At 34.8% G+C, this 15372-nt stretch overlaps 1 pseudogene; it reads left to right on the forward strand.

Moving 5' to 3' along the window:
• The window catches only part of LOC129892946 (receptor-like protein EIX1), a 72701-nt pseudogene extending 62385 nt beyond the window's left edge, over positions 1–10316 (forward strand).
• Positions 10317–15372: the final 5056 nt, after the last annotated feature.

The following is a 15372-nucleotide window of genomic DNA, read 5'->3' on the forward strand; positions in this document are numbered from 1 at the left end:
AATGGGGATTTTGGAGAAAGATGTTTGATGATGATGTGAATGATGAGGTTTGATGATGAGGTGAATGATGTTTATTTAATTAAGGAAAATGATTGATGAAGAGGTTATGTTGATGATGACGTTTTGATATGAAATGGATTGGAGTCCAATATTGACTACATGATATGTGATTTGCATAATTTGATTTGATTGGAGTCATATGAGTATAAATGATTGTTTGAGAAAGAGTTTTAAATAAATAATTTGTGAATATTTTTGCATAAACTATTTATACACTATTTTGAGTTTAAAGAATGATTATTTTCATCTTTGATTTAGAAAGAGTTTAAGCATGCTTTGAGTTTGAAAAGTCTCTTAATTATTATTTTGAGTATGAGTATTTGGAGTATAAATGAGTTGACAATTTTTATATTAAAACATCTATTTTGAGATTGAGTTGAGTAGTTAAAAACTATGTTTTAAATGCATTCATTGAGTTGAGATTGTATCAATTTTAAAGAGAAGAGTTTGATGGTTTGAGATGAGTTGATTTGAAGGAAGGTCCAATGAGGCCAAATTTGATTGAGTTTTGAAAAGAGTCTAATGAGATTAAATGAGTTGATTTGAAAATAAGTCCTAAGAGACTAAATGAGTATTTTGAGTATTTTACTCACTTGATAGATATGAGCATATTGAGTCTTGGGAGGAGTATCAAGCACCGAATTGGGTAAGAGTATAGTCCATACTCAAACCAATAACTATGTCGCCAAACGTAGAACAGGATTGGACCGTTAAAGTTGGATGTTTCCTAAATTATTGTCCTGACATAATAGGACTTGATTGGTTATGGATCCATGATTGTTGATTCATTCTTACCCTTGCAAGGTATGAACAGATGTGGTAACAACATCGGCTTTTTGTACTATCATTTGCTCATATGGTGATAGTTGTCGGTTAGAGAAACTCCCAATTTAGTGGATTGTGCTTGATATGATTGGTTTGATTGAGATTGTATCTGATTGAGTTGATTTGTAAATTTATTTCTAAATTCTAATTTGCATATCTATTGAATTGAGTCATTTGACTTTATTGTTGAGTTGATTGTAAACGATTGTACACGATTGGATTAGATTGTACAAGATTGGATTGGATTGGATGGTATGTGATTGAATTATAAATTAATGGATTGAATTGGATTGTACATAATTGGATTGGATCGGATTGTATGCGATTGTATTGGATCGGATTGTATGTGATTGGATTGGATCGGATTGTATACGATTGGATTGGATCGAATTGTATATCATTAGATTGGATCAGATTGTATATGATTGGATTGGATCAGATTGTATATGATTGGATTGGATTGGATTGGATTGAATTGTATGTGATTGAATTGGATTGGATGGTATGTGATTAAATTGAATTGGATTGTACGTGATTGGATTGAATTGTATATAAGTAGTCTCTGTCTAAACCGTATTCCTACTTTAGACTTATGATACCTTGATTGAGTATCTCTCATCTTTTTGATTTGAGTTATTTAAATCAGTATTGTTTCATTCTGCCATATTACATACTCGTACATTCCACGTACTGACGTCTATTTGGACCTGGATCATTTTATGATGCAGAGACAGGTTTAAGATGTCATCAATAGGTCCACCGTTGAGGATCTTTTCACACTCAGCTTATTAGTGAGCCCTCCCATATATTCGAAGGATACCACTTAAGTTATTCTTACGTCGAGTTAGTCTTTTTATTCTGATTTGAGGTAGCCATGAACCTGCCATTGACACCATTTAAATAGTAGTGATAGAGGCTTCATAGACTAGATAGTGATGGGTCGATTGAGTATTTTAATTTCTTGAATTATTCTTGTCAAACGATTTTAATGACATAGATTGGAGATCGATTTGTTGGCCCATGGCCTCTCTTCATTGAGTTAGATTTGTGATTTGAGTTACCCACTAAATTATTTCCTTATTTTTAAGCCTTCCACTAATTGATTAAATAAATGGATGTGTGATCAGGTCAAGTGGTTCTCTTGAGAGCCAGAAATGGTTTCTGAGTGCCGGCCACGTCTAGGGTACTCTCCTAGGGCATGACAACTTGGTGTTAGAGCACAGAGTTCAAGAGTCCTAGGGAGTCTATGAAGTCGTGTCTAGTAGAGTCTTGCTTATGGGTGTGTTGTGCACCACACTTATAATCAGGAGGCTATAAGACATTAGGAATTGTTTCACTTCTTTGATATTCTTAGTTCGTGCGATAGAGTTTAACTCTATGAAAGTTCTCTTCTAATTCGTGCGTTGCTCACATCCATTCGACTACCCCTCATACTCAAGGTGGTTGGAACAGTAAAGAACATATCCTTATTGATGAGTTACTTTCATATAAAGTAATGAGAATGTGAAGAGGTTGCACAAGACTTGAGAGGAGCCGATTAATGTGCTGAAGTCCATTGATTTAAAAGAATGCACTCTCATTCATATGGATCGTGCGTTGAGCCAGAGCGAGATGTATCCCAGATTCTCATCTCTAATTCTTGATTCGAATATTATCTTTGAGAGGGAAGTTATGTATCTAAATAACAAGTTTTGCCATCTGATGGAATGTGATTTAAGGAATGGTGAGCTATGATTCGTAGAATAATCCTAGAGTTAGAAAGAAGGAGTTTGAGAAGTAGAACTGAAATAGTGAGAATGATGGTTGATTGAGGCCTGTAACTAGAGTGAAATATCTATAAGATGAGTAGTGAGGTGGAATGAATGATTGTGATATTACTAGTTTTAAGATTTGATTTAGTAGGCTTGACATGACATATACAAGAGATTAAGATATTAACTTGTGAGGAGTATGTTTTATGAATGGAGGGGTATGTGACCCTCAGATGTAAATAGTGAATTGAGGCCAAGTCATTTGGTAAGAAGAGGCTTAAGAGGTGTATATGAGATAGTATAGATTTGAATGAGGCTTCAATTTTATGAATTGCTTTAGGTGTCTAGTTAGTATCCTTTAGTTGTTGCCTTTGAGCTAAGGGGAAGATGATAGGGTAATGAACCAAAGTAAGTCTTGAGCTTTCGATTGTGATGAGTTGACCAGGATGATAGTAGACTGAGTTGAGTGAAAGTAGATGGGGAAGAGTGAGTGTTTATTGATTGTGATAGTTGTGTTGTACTTGTCTAGTTGAGGATAGATGTGTGGAAGAGGAGCGAGATGAGACCTTATAATGTGCAATAGATAGGTAAGAGTATGTTAGTATGTCTCTGGGTAAGAGCTCATATAATAATGGAGGTAGAAGTGTTAAAGTAAGCCTGGCAATTCTTAGGTGTGGTTGGGGTGATTAGAGTGATAGGCTTGAGTGTGTGGTAGTAACTATGAGAGTGCTGATAGTAGGATATTGATGAATTTTGGGGGAATGATTGGATGTACATGAAGAGTGTTATAAGGCTCAAAAAAAGGGGAAGCTTGGGCCTCGATATATTGGCCTTACGAAATTATGAAAGGGATTGAGAATGTCACTCATGAATTGGAGTTTGATAGTTGATGATGTAGATGTTTGAATGATTCGGTTGATAGAGTTTCAATGTTCTATTTGTTCCTAACGATGAAAATATTTAAGGTAATGTTCCTACGTTTGACTTGAAGTGGTTTACCTATTCTTGAGTCGGAATAGTTGATTGTCTAGATTGCTTGATATGGTCGATTGGTTGATTTTATTGAGTCTCAATTTTTATTCGTGCCTCGAGTCCACCATTGGTTTACTTATCATTCAAGGACGAATGATCCCAAAAGGGAGATAATATAACACCCCAGAATGTTTTTCTGCAAGGACTCAAATATTTCTTCACGTGTGTGTAGACTCAAACAGTATGACTTGTAATTTTATATATGAGTTAGGATCAATTTCTAAGTATTTGAAGGGTATTATATGTGGTTTAGGGTCATAAGGGATCTCTAACACCAAGCTGAGTCCAAAGAATTCCTTTCGGCTAAGTTTCCGAATGAGTTAGTATAAGGGTCAACTTTGAATGACCATATCTCATTGAATATAACAAACTGGGTGGCCCATGACCTATCAAATTAAATGTATTTGAGTCTTCTTTCCAACTCCACCAAGATTGCATTTTTTGGACTTTAGCGTCAAAAGGTATGACCATTTTATTATAGACTAGTACTATAGAAAAATTCAGGCCTGGACTATCACTACAGGAATTTCAGGCCTGGCACTCCAGTGGCGCCCGGTGGCACTATAACGCCAGAAACTAGCCTCAGTAGTTTGTCCCTTGGCATGAAGTGCCACTAAAACACCTTCAAGGTTTTTAAGCCCATTTTCCAGATTTAAGAAATTTCAGGCTTGGCGCTGTACTGGCGCAGCGCGCCAGCAGGTTTTTAGCCCATTTTTCCAGATTTTGATAAAGGGAACTTGGACTTTTTCCCTAAACATATATACACTAACTTGGAACATTTTGGGATCAATTCTTTCAGTCTTCTCACCTCCAAAGAACCCTAAACTTCATCCCCTCTTCTCTTCCAAATCATCTCCAACAAAATCCTCTCAAAAGCTCAAGGATTCAAGATATTCAAGTCATGTCTTTGATTTTCGGTGAGATGTTCTTCATTTCCAGGTATTTAAGGCTAACCTAAAATATGGATTGAGTTCTTTCATATGCCCCATAGATGTGTTGGATGAAAATTGTGAAAGACTTGAACTTTCTATGAATGTTTTCTTGGATTTTTCCTAAACCCTAGAATATTATTAATATGTGTTAATGATGTTCTTGAGTTGAGTTTGTTGAGATTATGGATTCATGTCTTCATCCACATAAAACTAAGATGAGATTTCTTTTTGTTATAATTTATCTTGAGGTTGAGATTGATAGTTTTTATGTAAATATTGCTTTCAAAGGGAGATGATGTATTTTTGTTAATGAGTGTAAATGAAATTGAATATAGAGGTAAATGGGGATTTTGGAGAAAGATGTTTGATGATGATGTGAATGATGAGGTTTGATGTAACACCCTGGAATTGTTTTCGCAAAGACTCGAACATTTTTTCACGTGTGTGTAGACTCGAACCGAAGGACTTGTAATTTTATATATGAGTTAAGATCAATTTCTAAGTATTTGCAGTGTGTTAGATTTATTTAGGGGTCATAAGGTATCTCTAACACCAATCCGAGTCCAAAGAATTCCAATCGATTAAGTTTTCAGATGAGTTAGTATAAGGGTCAACTTAAAATGATCATATCTCCTAGAATATAATGAACTGGGTGGACCATAACCTATTAAATTAAAGGTCTTTGAGTCTTCTTTGCAACGCCACCAAGATTTCATTTTTTGGAATTTGTAGTCAAAAGTTATGACCATTTTACTATAGACTAGTACTATAGGAATTTCAGGCCTGGACTCTAACTGCAGAAATTTAGGCTTGGCGCTCCAGTGGCGCCCGGCGCCACTATAGCTCCAGAAAACAGCCTCAGTAGTTTGGTCCTTGGTGCGATGCGCCACTATTAGGTGTGTAGGGTTTTAAGCCCATTTTGTCTTAGCGCTGCAGTGGCGCGACGCTCCACTATAGCGCCAACAGGATTTTTGCCCAGTTTTCCAGATTTTGAAGAGGGGCAACTTGGATATTTTCCCTAAACATATATACTCTCACTTGGAACATTTTGGACCATATTTTCCCAGACTTTTGCCTCTCCAAAGGAACCCTAATATTCATCCTCTCTTCTCTTCCAAATCATCTCCAACAAAATCCTCTCAAAAGCTCAAGGATTCAGGATCTTTAAGTCAAGTCTTGGTTTCCGGTGAGATGATATTCAAGCAAGGTATGTAAGGCTAACCTAAAATATGAATTGAGTTCTTTCATATGCCCATAAATGTGATGGATGAAAGTTGTGAAATATTTGAACCTTCTATTAATGTTTCTTTAATTTTTTGTATATAAATCCATATATTAATAATGTTCTTGAGTTGAGTTTGTTGAGATTATGGATTCACGTATTCATTCACATGAAACCAAGATGAGATTTTCTTTTTGGTCATAATTTGTCTTGAGGTTGAGATTGATGGCTTTTATGTATAATAAAAATAATATTGTCCCTTTTTTTAAAAAGTGAAATGGGGTATTCTTTTATATGAGTTTGATGAAATTGATTTTGAGTAAAAATAAGGATTTTGGAGCAAGATGTTTGATGATGATGTGAATGAAGATGTTTGATGATGATGTGAATGTCGTTTATCTTTAACAAAGGTAAAATGATTAATGAATAGGTTATGTTGATGAGGATGTTTTGTGATGAAGTGGATTGGAGTCTAATGTGATTATGTGATATGTGATTTACATAATTTGATTTGATTGGAGTCTTGTGAGCATTTTGAAAATAAATGACCTTTTGAGAAGGAGTTTTAAATAAATGATTGTGAGCATTTTTGCATAAACTATTTATACACTATTTGAGTTTTAAAGAATGATTATTTTTATCTTTGATTTAAAAAGAGTTTAAGCACGATTTTAGTTTGAAAAGTCTCTTAATTATCACTTTGAACATGAGTATTTTGAGTATAAAGGAGTTGAATATTTTTCCATAAAAATGTCTATTTTCAGGTAGAGTTGAGGAGTTGAAATTATATTTTAAATGCATATAATATTTTCTACATCCATTGAGTTGAGATGGTATCAAATTTAAAGAGAAGAGTTTGATGATTGAAATGAGTCAATTTGAAAGAAGGTCCAATGAGGCCAGATTTGATTTGAGTTTTGAAAAGAGTCCAAGAGACTAAATGAGTTGATTTGAAAGAGTCTAATGAGACTAAATGAGTATTTTGAGTATTTTACTCACTCGATAGATATGAGCATATTGAGTCTTAGGAGGAGTATTGAGCACCGAATTGGGTAAGAGTATAGTCCATACTCGAACCAATAAACTACGTCACCAAGCGTAGGAGATGATTGAACCGTTAAAGCCGAATGTTTCCTAAATTACTGTCCTGATATGATAGGACTTGATTGGTTATGGATCCATGATTGTTGATTCGTTCTTACCCTAGCAAGGTATGAACGGACGTGGAAACAATGTCGGCTTGTTGTACTATCACTCGCTCATATGGTGATAGTTGTCGGTTAGAGAAACTCCCAATTAAATGGATTATGCTTGGTATGATTGGCTTGATTGTGATTGTAGATGATTGGGTTAAATTATAAAACATTGCATAATTTAATTTGCATATCTATTGGGTTGAGTCTTTTGACTTTATGCTGGAGTTGATTGCTTATGATTGGGTTGGATGATATATGATTGGATTGTGTATGATTGGATTGGATTAGGTGATGTGTGATGGATTGGATTAAATGATATGTGATCGGGTAGTGTACGACTGGAATGGATTGAATAGAATGATGTGTGATTAGGTTGAATAGAGTGGTATGTGATTGGATGGGATCGAATTGTAAATGATTTGATTGAACTGTATTGTACATGATTGGATTGAATTGTATGGTATATGATTGGTCTTTGTCTAAAAATGTATTCTTACTTTAGACTTATGACACTTTGATTGAGTCTCTTTTATCTTTCTGATTTGAGATATTTGAACCAACGTTATTCTTCCTTGAGGTATGTTTCATTCTGCCATATTACATACTTGTACATTCCATGTACTGACGTCCATTTGGACCTGCATTATTTCATGATGCAGAGAAGTGTTTAAGAGATCGTCAATAGGAGCACCATTGAGGATCTATACAAACTCAGCATATTGGTGAGTCCTCCCTTATATTCGGAGGACACCGCTTACGTTATTCTTACGTCGAGATAGCCCTTTTCATTTTGATTTGAGGTAGCCATGAACATGTCATTGACACCAATTAGATAGTAGTGATAGAGGCTTCATAGACTAGATAGTGATGGGTCAATTGAGTATTTTCTTTCCTTGAATTATTCTTGTCAAAGTATTTTAAATGACAAATATTGGAGTTTGATTTGTTGGCCGATGGCCTTTCTTTCTTGAGTTAGATCATTGATTTGGATCGCCCGCCAAATTATTTTGTTATTTAAACTTTTTGCTGATTGATTGATAGTGAATGAATGTATGATTGGACCAAGTGGTTCGCTTATGGACCAGCAATGATCTTCGAGTGTCGGTCACGTCTAGGGTACCCTCTTGGGGCGTGATATTTGATGATGAGGTGAATGATGTTTATTTAATTAAGGAAAAATGATTGATGAAGAGGTTATGTTAATGATGACGTTTTGATATGAAATGGATTGGAGTCCAATGTTGACTACATGATATGTGATTTGCATAATTTGATTTGATTGGAGTCATATGAGTATAAATGATTGTTTGAGAAGGAGTTTTAAATAAATAATTTGTGAACATTTTTGCATAAACTATTTATACACTATTTTGAGTTTAAAGAATGATTATTTTCATCTTTGATTTAGAAAGAGTTTAAGTATGACTTGAGTTTGAAAAGTCTCTTAATTATTATTTTGAGTATGAGTATTTAGAATATAAACGAGTTGACAATTTTTACATTAAAACATATATTTTGAGATTGAGTTGAGTAGTTAAAAACTATGTTTTAAATGCATTCATTGAGTTGAGATTGTATCAATTTTAAGGGGAAGAGTTTGATGGTTTGAGATGAGTTGATTTGAAGGAAGGTCCAATGAGGCCAGATTTGATTGGGTTTTGAAAAGAATCTAATGAGTCTAAATGAGTTAATTTGAAAATAAGTCTTAACAGACTAAATGAGTATTTTGAGTATTTTACTCACTTGATATATATGAGCATATTGAGTCTTGGGAGGAGTATCGAGCACCGAATTAGGTAAGAGTATATTCCATACTCAAACCAATAACTACGTCGACAAACGTAGGAGAGGATTGGACCGTTAAAGTCGGATGTTTCCTAAATTACTGTCCTGACATGATAGGACTTGATTGGTTATGGATCCATGATTTTTGATTCGTTCTTACCCTGGCAAGGTATGAACGGATGTGGAAACAACGTCGGCTTGTTGTACTATCACTTGCTCATATGGCAAAAGTTGTCGGTTAGAGAAACTCCCAATTTAGTGGATTGTGCTTGATATGATTGGTTTGATTGAGATTGTATCTGATTGATTTGATTTGTAAATTTATTGCTAAATTCTAATTTGCATATCTATTGAATTGAGTCCTTTGACTTTATTGTTGAGTTGATTGTAAACGATTGGATATGATTGAATTGAATTGTACAAGATTGGATTGGATTGGATTGGATGGTATGTGATTGAATTGTAAATTAATGGATTGAATTGGATTGTACATGATTGGATTGGATCGAATTGTATGTGATTGGATTGGATCGGATTGTATGTGATTGGATTGGATCGGATTGTATACGATTGGATTGAATTGAATTGTATATCATTGGATTGGATCAGATTGTATATGATTGGATTGGATCGGATTGTATATGATTGGATTGGATTGAATTGTATGTGATTGGATTGGATTGAATGGTATGTGATTAAATTGAATTGGATTGTACGTGATTGGATTGAATTGTATATAAGTAGTCTCTGTCTAAACCGTATTCCTACTTTAGACTTATGATACCTTGATTGAGTATCTCTCATCTTTTTGATTTGAGATATTTAAATCGGTATTGTTTCATTCTGTCATATTTCATACTTGTACATTCCACGTACTGACGTCCATTTGGACATGCATCATTTTATGATGCAGAGACAGGTTTAAGATGTCATCAATAGGTCCACCGTTGAGGATCTTTTCACACTCAGCTTATTAGTGAGCCCTCCCATACATTCGAAGGATACCACTTAAGTTATTCTTGCGTCGAGTTAGTCTTTTCATTCTGATTTGATGTAGCCATGAACCTGTCATTGACACCATTTAGATAGTAGTGATATAGGCTTCATAGACTAGATAGTGATGGGTCGATTGAGTATTTTAATTTCTTGAATTATTCTTGTCAATCGATTTTAATGACATAGATTGGTGATCGATTTGTTGGCCCATGGCTCTCTTCATTGAGTTAGATTTGTGATTTGAGTTGCCCACTAAATTATTTCCTTATTTTTAAGCCTTCCGCTGATTGATTAAATGAACGGCTGTGTGATCAGGTCAAATGGTTCGCTTGGGAGCTAGAAATGGTTTCTGAGTACCGGCCACGTCTAGGGTACCCTCCCGGGGCGTGGCAGTTTATTTTTCAGCCGTTCTTGGAGGAATGCCTACTTCACATTCTTAATGGACATAACGAGTTGGCTCGATATGACATCAAGAGTCTGGTTTGCAAGACTTGAGAAAAAGCTGAGGAGGACCTGATAAATGTAAGGTTTCTGTGTACTCTTTGTTTACTTTTAATAGTTAACTTGTTTTCTTGATCTTCTTCCTCCCTGATAGTTGATTTCCTATTGTTGTGGTTTCTATGTGTAACTCTTGTCTACAAGTAATAAGCGAACATGTACATTATCTTTGTCATTCCTTTCATTCTCATCTTGGCTAATGCAAAGACGTATAAACTTATGAATGAAGACATGCACAAGTTTCAGAATTTACAAAGGGAGGATGCTATGCTAAGTATCTAATGAAAAGGCATTTAACTTTCCTTTCATCATGTCATTAAGGGCTACATTTTGACTGATGACAACCTTTCTTGCAAATTTGGATCCTATGGCAGGCCATACTGTATTCAGATTGCAGAGGATAACAACTAAGCAAGGTGTCCTCATGTTGATGAAGATGCCCTAAGCGTTAATAACTGTATTCAGAGATGGTGTTGTATCTAAAGCAAAGGAGCACAACAGAATAGGTTGAAAAAGTAGCACTAAGTATGAGGTCTTTTTCAGAAATAGTGATAAATCTCACGAGCAACAGCGGAAGATGGATGCATTTATATGAAAGATCTTTAGCTAACAGAGGTTCACATCATTCCGTTATACCTTTGATCAATTAGCTAAACATAATAAATATACTGTTAGTGTCACATTTTAATATTAATATAAATATATCATATGTGACATTATGTATCATGTTATGTCAATTGGTGGATATTACATTTGTAACCACCAACTCTTTTATTTCACCATTATTTTACCTTTTTATTCTTGTAACTTATGTAACCTTTGGCCATTCATTTAGCCAATTTACTACCCATAATCTTCCTATTCATCGCAAGGAAGAATTCCTCATCTATAAATAGTGATGAATTTGTGTACAAGATATGAATAAGAGAAAAGAGTATAAAAAAAGATGAGAAGTTTATATTGTGTTTATATTGAGGTTAATCTAGTGAAAGAGAGAGTTGAGACAAAGAAATTATTCACTACAACAAAATGTATCTATAGCTACGGAATTTAAGCTATGAATTCAAAAATCTTAGCTATTACCTAGTAATAGCTAGTAATAGAGTTATTATTTTGATAAATTTTCTAGTTAATCTTTATATTTTTATCACCAATTGAAATTTATTGTAGTACTAATATAATTACAATAAATAAGGTGTCACAAATTTTTCTAGTTAGATGAATATTTATAAATAAATATATATGTACATTCATTTCGTAGAGATTTCTACATTCTGATAGGTATAATTGCTTGTATAAAGAAGTTCTTATATGATATCATAAAATTAAATACTCATCAAATTAATTAGTATCTAAATAGACAAATTCATTAACAAGGATGCAGAAATTAAATTAAAGAGATACATTTTATGATAAAATTGTACACCATGAGAAATAACAATTATATGGTTGCTCCATGACTCCGACCTCTTCTATCAAACGATTTCTTTATCGAGTTAATATAATTAGAGGTATTCATCTTTCTGTTTAATTCGATTTTATAGTGTCTTAATTGTAGTTTCAGATATAATTTAAATTAATAGGATGTTATGTTATATATAATTAATTTTAACTAATTAATTATATCAATTTTTAATAAAATTAATTTCACTAATCCAAACTCAGCATTCATCTTGATCAAGTGCTTCGAGAATTGTTATTAGACTTGAACATATCCTATTGAAATAATACATATACATTTTAGTACAATTATAGGTGTTTATTGTTAGATTCGATTTATTTTAGTGAATTGAATATAATTTCAGTACATATACATTTTAAATATAATTTCAATAAATAATGGTTGTATTTTTAAAAAATTGATTAAGTAGTTGTATCAAAGTTAAAGTACAAAACAGCACTAAGTTTCACTCAAGTTCATCTTGATCAAGTATCTTGAGAATTTTTATTTGACGAAAAATATTTTTGATTGAGACAATATCATTATCGATCTAGTGTATTTAGGTATGATCGTTTTATTTGGTTCAATTTTATATAGTCTTACTTGTAAATTTTAAATAGAATGGTTAAATTATATATAATTAAGTCTAATTTACTAATAAAATGGATTTAACTAAAAACCTTTGTAGCTCGCTTAAGCTTCATCCTAAGCAGGTGCTTCAAGATTTTTTATTTGACTCGTACCCAATTATTAAAATAATAATTTAATCGATCTAATTAATGTAATTATATGCTTATATAGTTTGATCCGATTTAATTTTATGAGATCTTATTTGTAATTATAAGTTTTAAATAAAATTTAAATAAATAGATAATAATGTCTAAATATCTAATATAACTCAAACCACATTAACAAATAACACACCAAAATAATAGTTTCATCTTAGATGACAAATTATTTCGAATTAAAAAAACAGTTTAATATTTTTTAGAATTGACACTTTAGATCTAAAGTGTAACACCCTCAAAATTTTTCCCTAGAATTCAAACCCTTCTTGTATACGGGTAGGGTCGAACTCGAGTATTGAGGAGCATACGCATGAGTTGAGATGCGCCTTTGAGAATTTGAGTAGTACTAGAGGTGAGGTGGGGTCATGAAGGACCCCTAGGATCAAATTAAATCCAAAAGATTCGTCGTGGCAAAATTTAGGATGAGTTCGTATAAGAGTCAACTTGTAACGACCCTATCTTTTGAAGGACGTCAATCTGGGTGGCCCACGACCTATCAAATTAAAGGTCGTCAAGTCTTCTTTCCAACGCCACCAAGAACGTAAATTTTGGAGTTCGGAGTCAAAATATATGACGATCCTACGATGAACTAGCACTGCAGGAATTTCATTCTTGGCCTGGGTTGCAACTGCAGGGGAAATGGCCTTAGCGCTGTAAGGGCGCGACGCGCCACTATCGCGCCAGAAACATGCCTCAGTAGTTTGGTCCTTGGCGCGACGCGCCACTAAAAGTTGTGCAGGGTTTTTCAGGCCAAATTTCCAGAACCTAGAAAATTTGGCCTTGGCGCTGTAAGGGCGCGACGCACCATTATCGCGCCAGAAACATGCCTCAGTAGTTTGGTCTCTGGCGCGGTGCGCCACTATGAGGTGTGCAGGTTTTAGGCGTATTCAGCCTGGTGCTGCAATAGCGCGACGCGCCACTATCGCGCCAGGTGCATTTTTAGCCTATTTTCAGAACTTTGAGGAGGGGTAATTTGGGAACTTACCCAAGTTATATATGTATTACCCTGGGTCATTTTGGGATCAAAATTTCCAGCTCTCTCTCTCTCTAAAAAGCCCTAGCTTCTCTCTCTTTTCTTCTTCCTCTCCATTCTCAACAAAGAGTTGTCCCAAGAGCTTCAAGATTTGAGTCCTCCATTGAAGACCCAACAACAAGTTTCTCTCCAAGTCTTCACTAAGGTATGTAAGGCTAACCAAAACATGGGTTGAGTCCACCCATGTGCCCTATTCTTGCTTTGAGGTTAGATGTTCATGAAAATAGAGTTTCTTGGTATGGTGTATGCTTGTATGAACTTTGTCCCCTATTTATTTGATTCTATATGTGTCAATGTTGTTGAGCTAAGAGGTTCCAAAAATGAGCCCTTATGTGAGTATGAGTTGATGAAGAAATGAGTTGTGAAATATGTTTTATCTATCTTCTTAACTATGTAGATTATGATAAAGGGTGTTATTTTCTTGAAATTGTTGCCCAATATGAAATGTCAATTTAAAGTCTTGAAATTGTGATAAGCCCCAAAAGATTTCTCAAATGGATGAAAGAAATGATTGATTACATCTAGATGATGCTACATATGTGCATTTAAATTTCTTTGAATGTTATGCTTGAGATTGATCGGATAGTACGATTGAGAAAGATGTGACCGTGATAGAGTTGATGAGATGACAAGGTTATAACAAGACTTGTCGATATGAGTTGATTGAGTTGATTGAATGGAGTTTTATGAGCATTGAGTCTTGGGAGGAGTATCGAGCACCGAATTGGGCAAGAGTATAGTCCATACTCAAACCCAATACCTGTGTTACCAAACGTAGGTAGGATTGAACCGTTAAGTCGGATGCTTCTCCGAGAGTTTGTCCTGACATTATAGGACTTGGTTGGATTGGATCCATGAGTGTTTGATTCGTTCATACCCTGGCAAGGTATGAACGGGCGCGGCAACAACGTCGTTTTGTTGTACCTTCACTGGCTCATAAGTGATGGTTGTCGGTTAAGAGAAACTCCCAAATAGGTCTTGATAGTACTCTAAGTCAGAATGAGTGGAATTGTATGTGATTGGTCCCGTCTAAATCATATTCTTGTTTTAGACTTAGTACATTTGATTAAGTTATTATTCCTCTTGAGTTGAGCTTTCGAGTTGATTAATTCTTTCTTGATGTTCGTTGTATTCGGCCATTTTACATACTCGTACATTCCATGTACTGATGCCATTTGGCCTGCATCGTTTCATGATGCAGAGACATGTACTAGAGATCATCAACCGGCACTCCGTTGAAGATCCACATACACTCTCAGCTAGTTGGTGAGTCCTCCTAGTTTCTGGAGGATGTTGAGCCTTCATGTATAGTTTTATTGACATTTCCTTACTTTGATTGTTGGTAGCCATGGACTTGTCATTGGTACCTCTTAGACTTTGATAGAGGCTTCATAGATTGGAGTGTGGGGAGGTCGAACTGTTATTTTGAGGAGTCTTATTTTATTGCTTTATTGGGTTGTAAAGGTTTGGCCTTCGGCCACCATATATGAATAGTATTTCTTTAATTGAGTTTCCGCTAAGAGAATGTGATTGGATGAATATGTGACTGAACCAGGTGGTTCGCTCGGAGGTCAGAAATGGCCTTCGGGTGCCGGTTACGTCTAGGGTACCCTCCCGGGGCGTGACAAACATGGTATCAGAGCATAGAGTTCAAGTGTCCTAGGGAGTCTATGAAGCCGTGTCTAGTAGAGTCTTGCTTATGGGTGTGTTGTGCACCATACTTATAAGAAGGAGGCTATAGAACATTAGGAATTGTCTCACTTCTCTCATACTCTGAACTCGTGCAATAGAGTTAAACTCTATAAAACTCCTT

Source organism: Solanum dulcamara, chromosome 6 (assembly GCF_947179165.1).
Source record: "Solanum dulcamara chromosome 6, daSolDulc1.2, whole genome shotgun sequence".
NCBI classification, from domain to species: domain Eukaryota; kingdom Viridiplantae; phylum Streptophyta; class Magnoliopsida; order Solanales; family Solanaceae; genus Solanum; species Solanum dulcamara.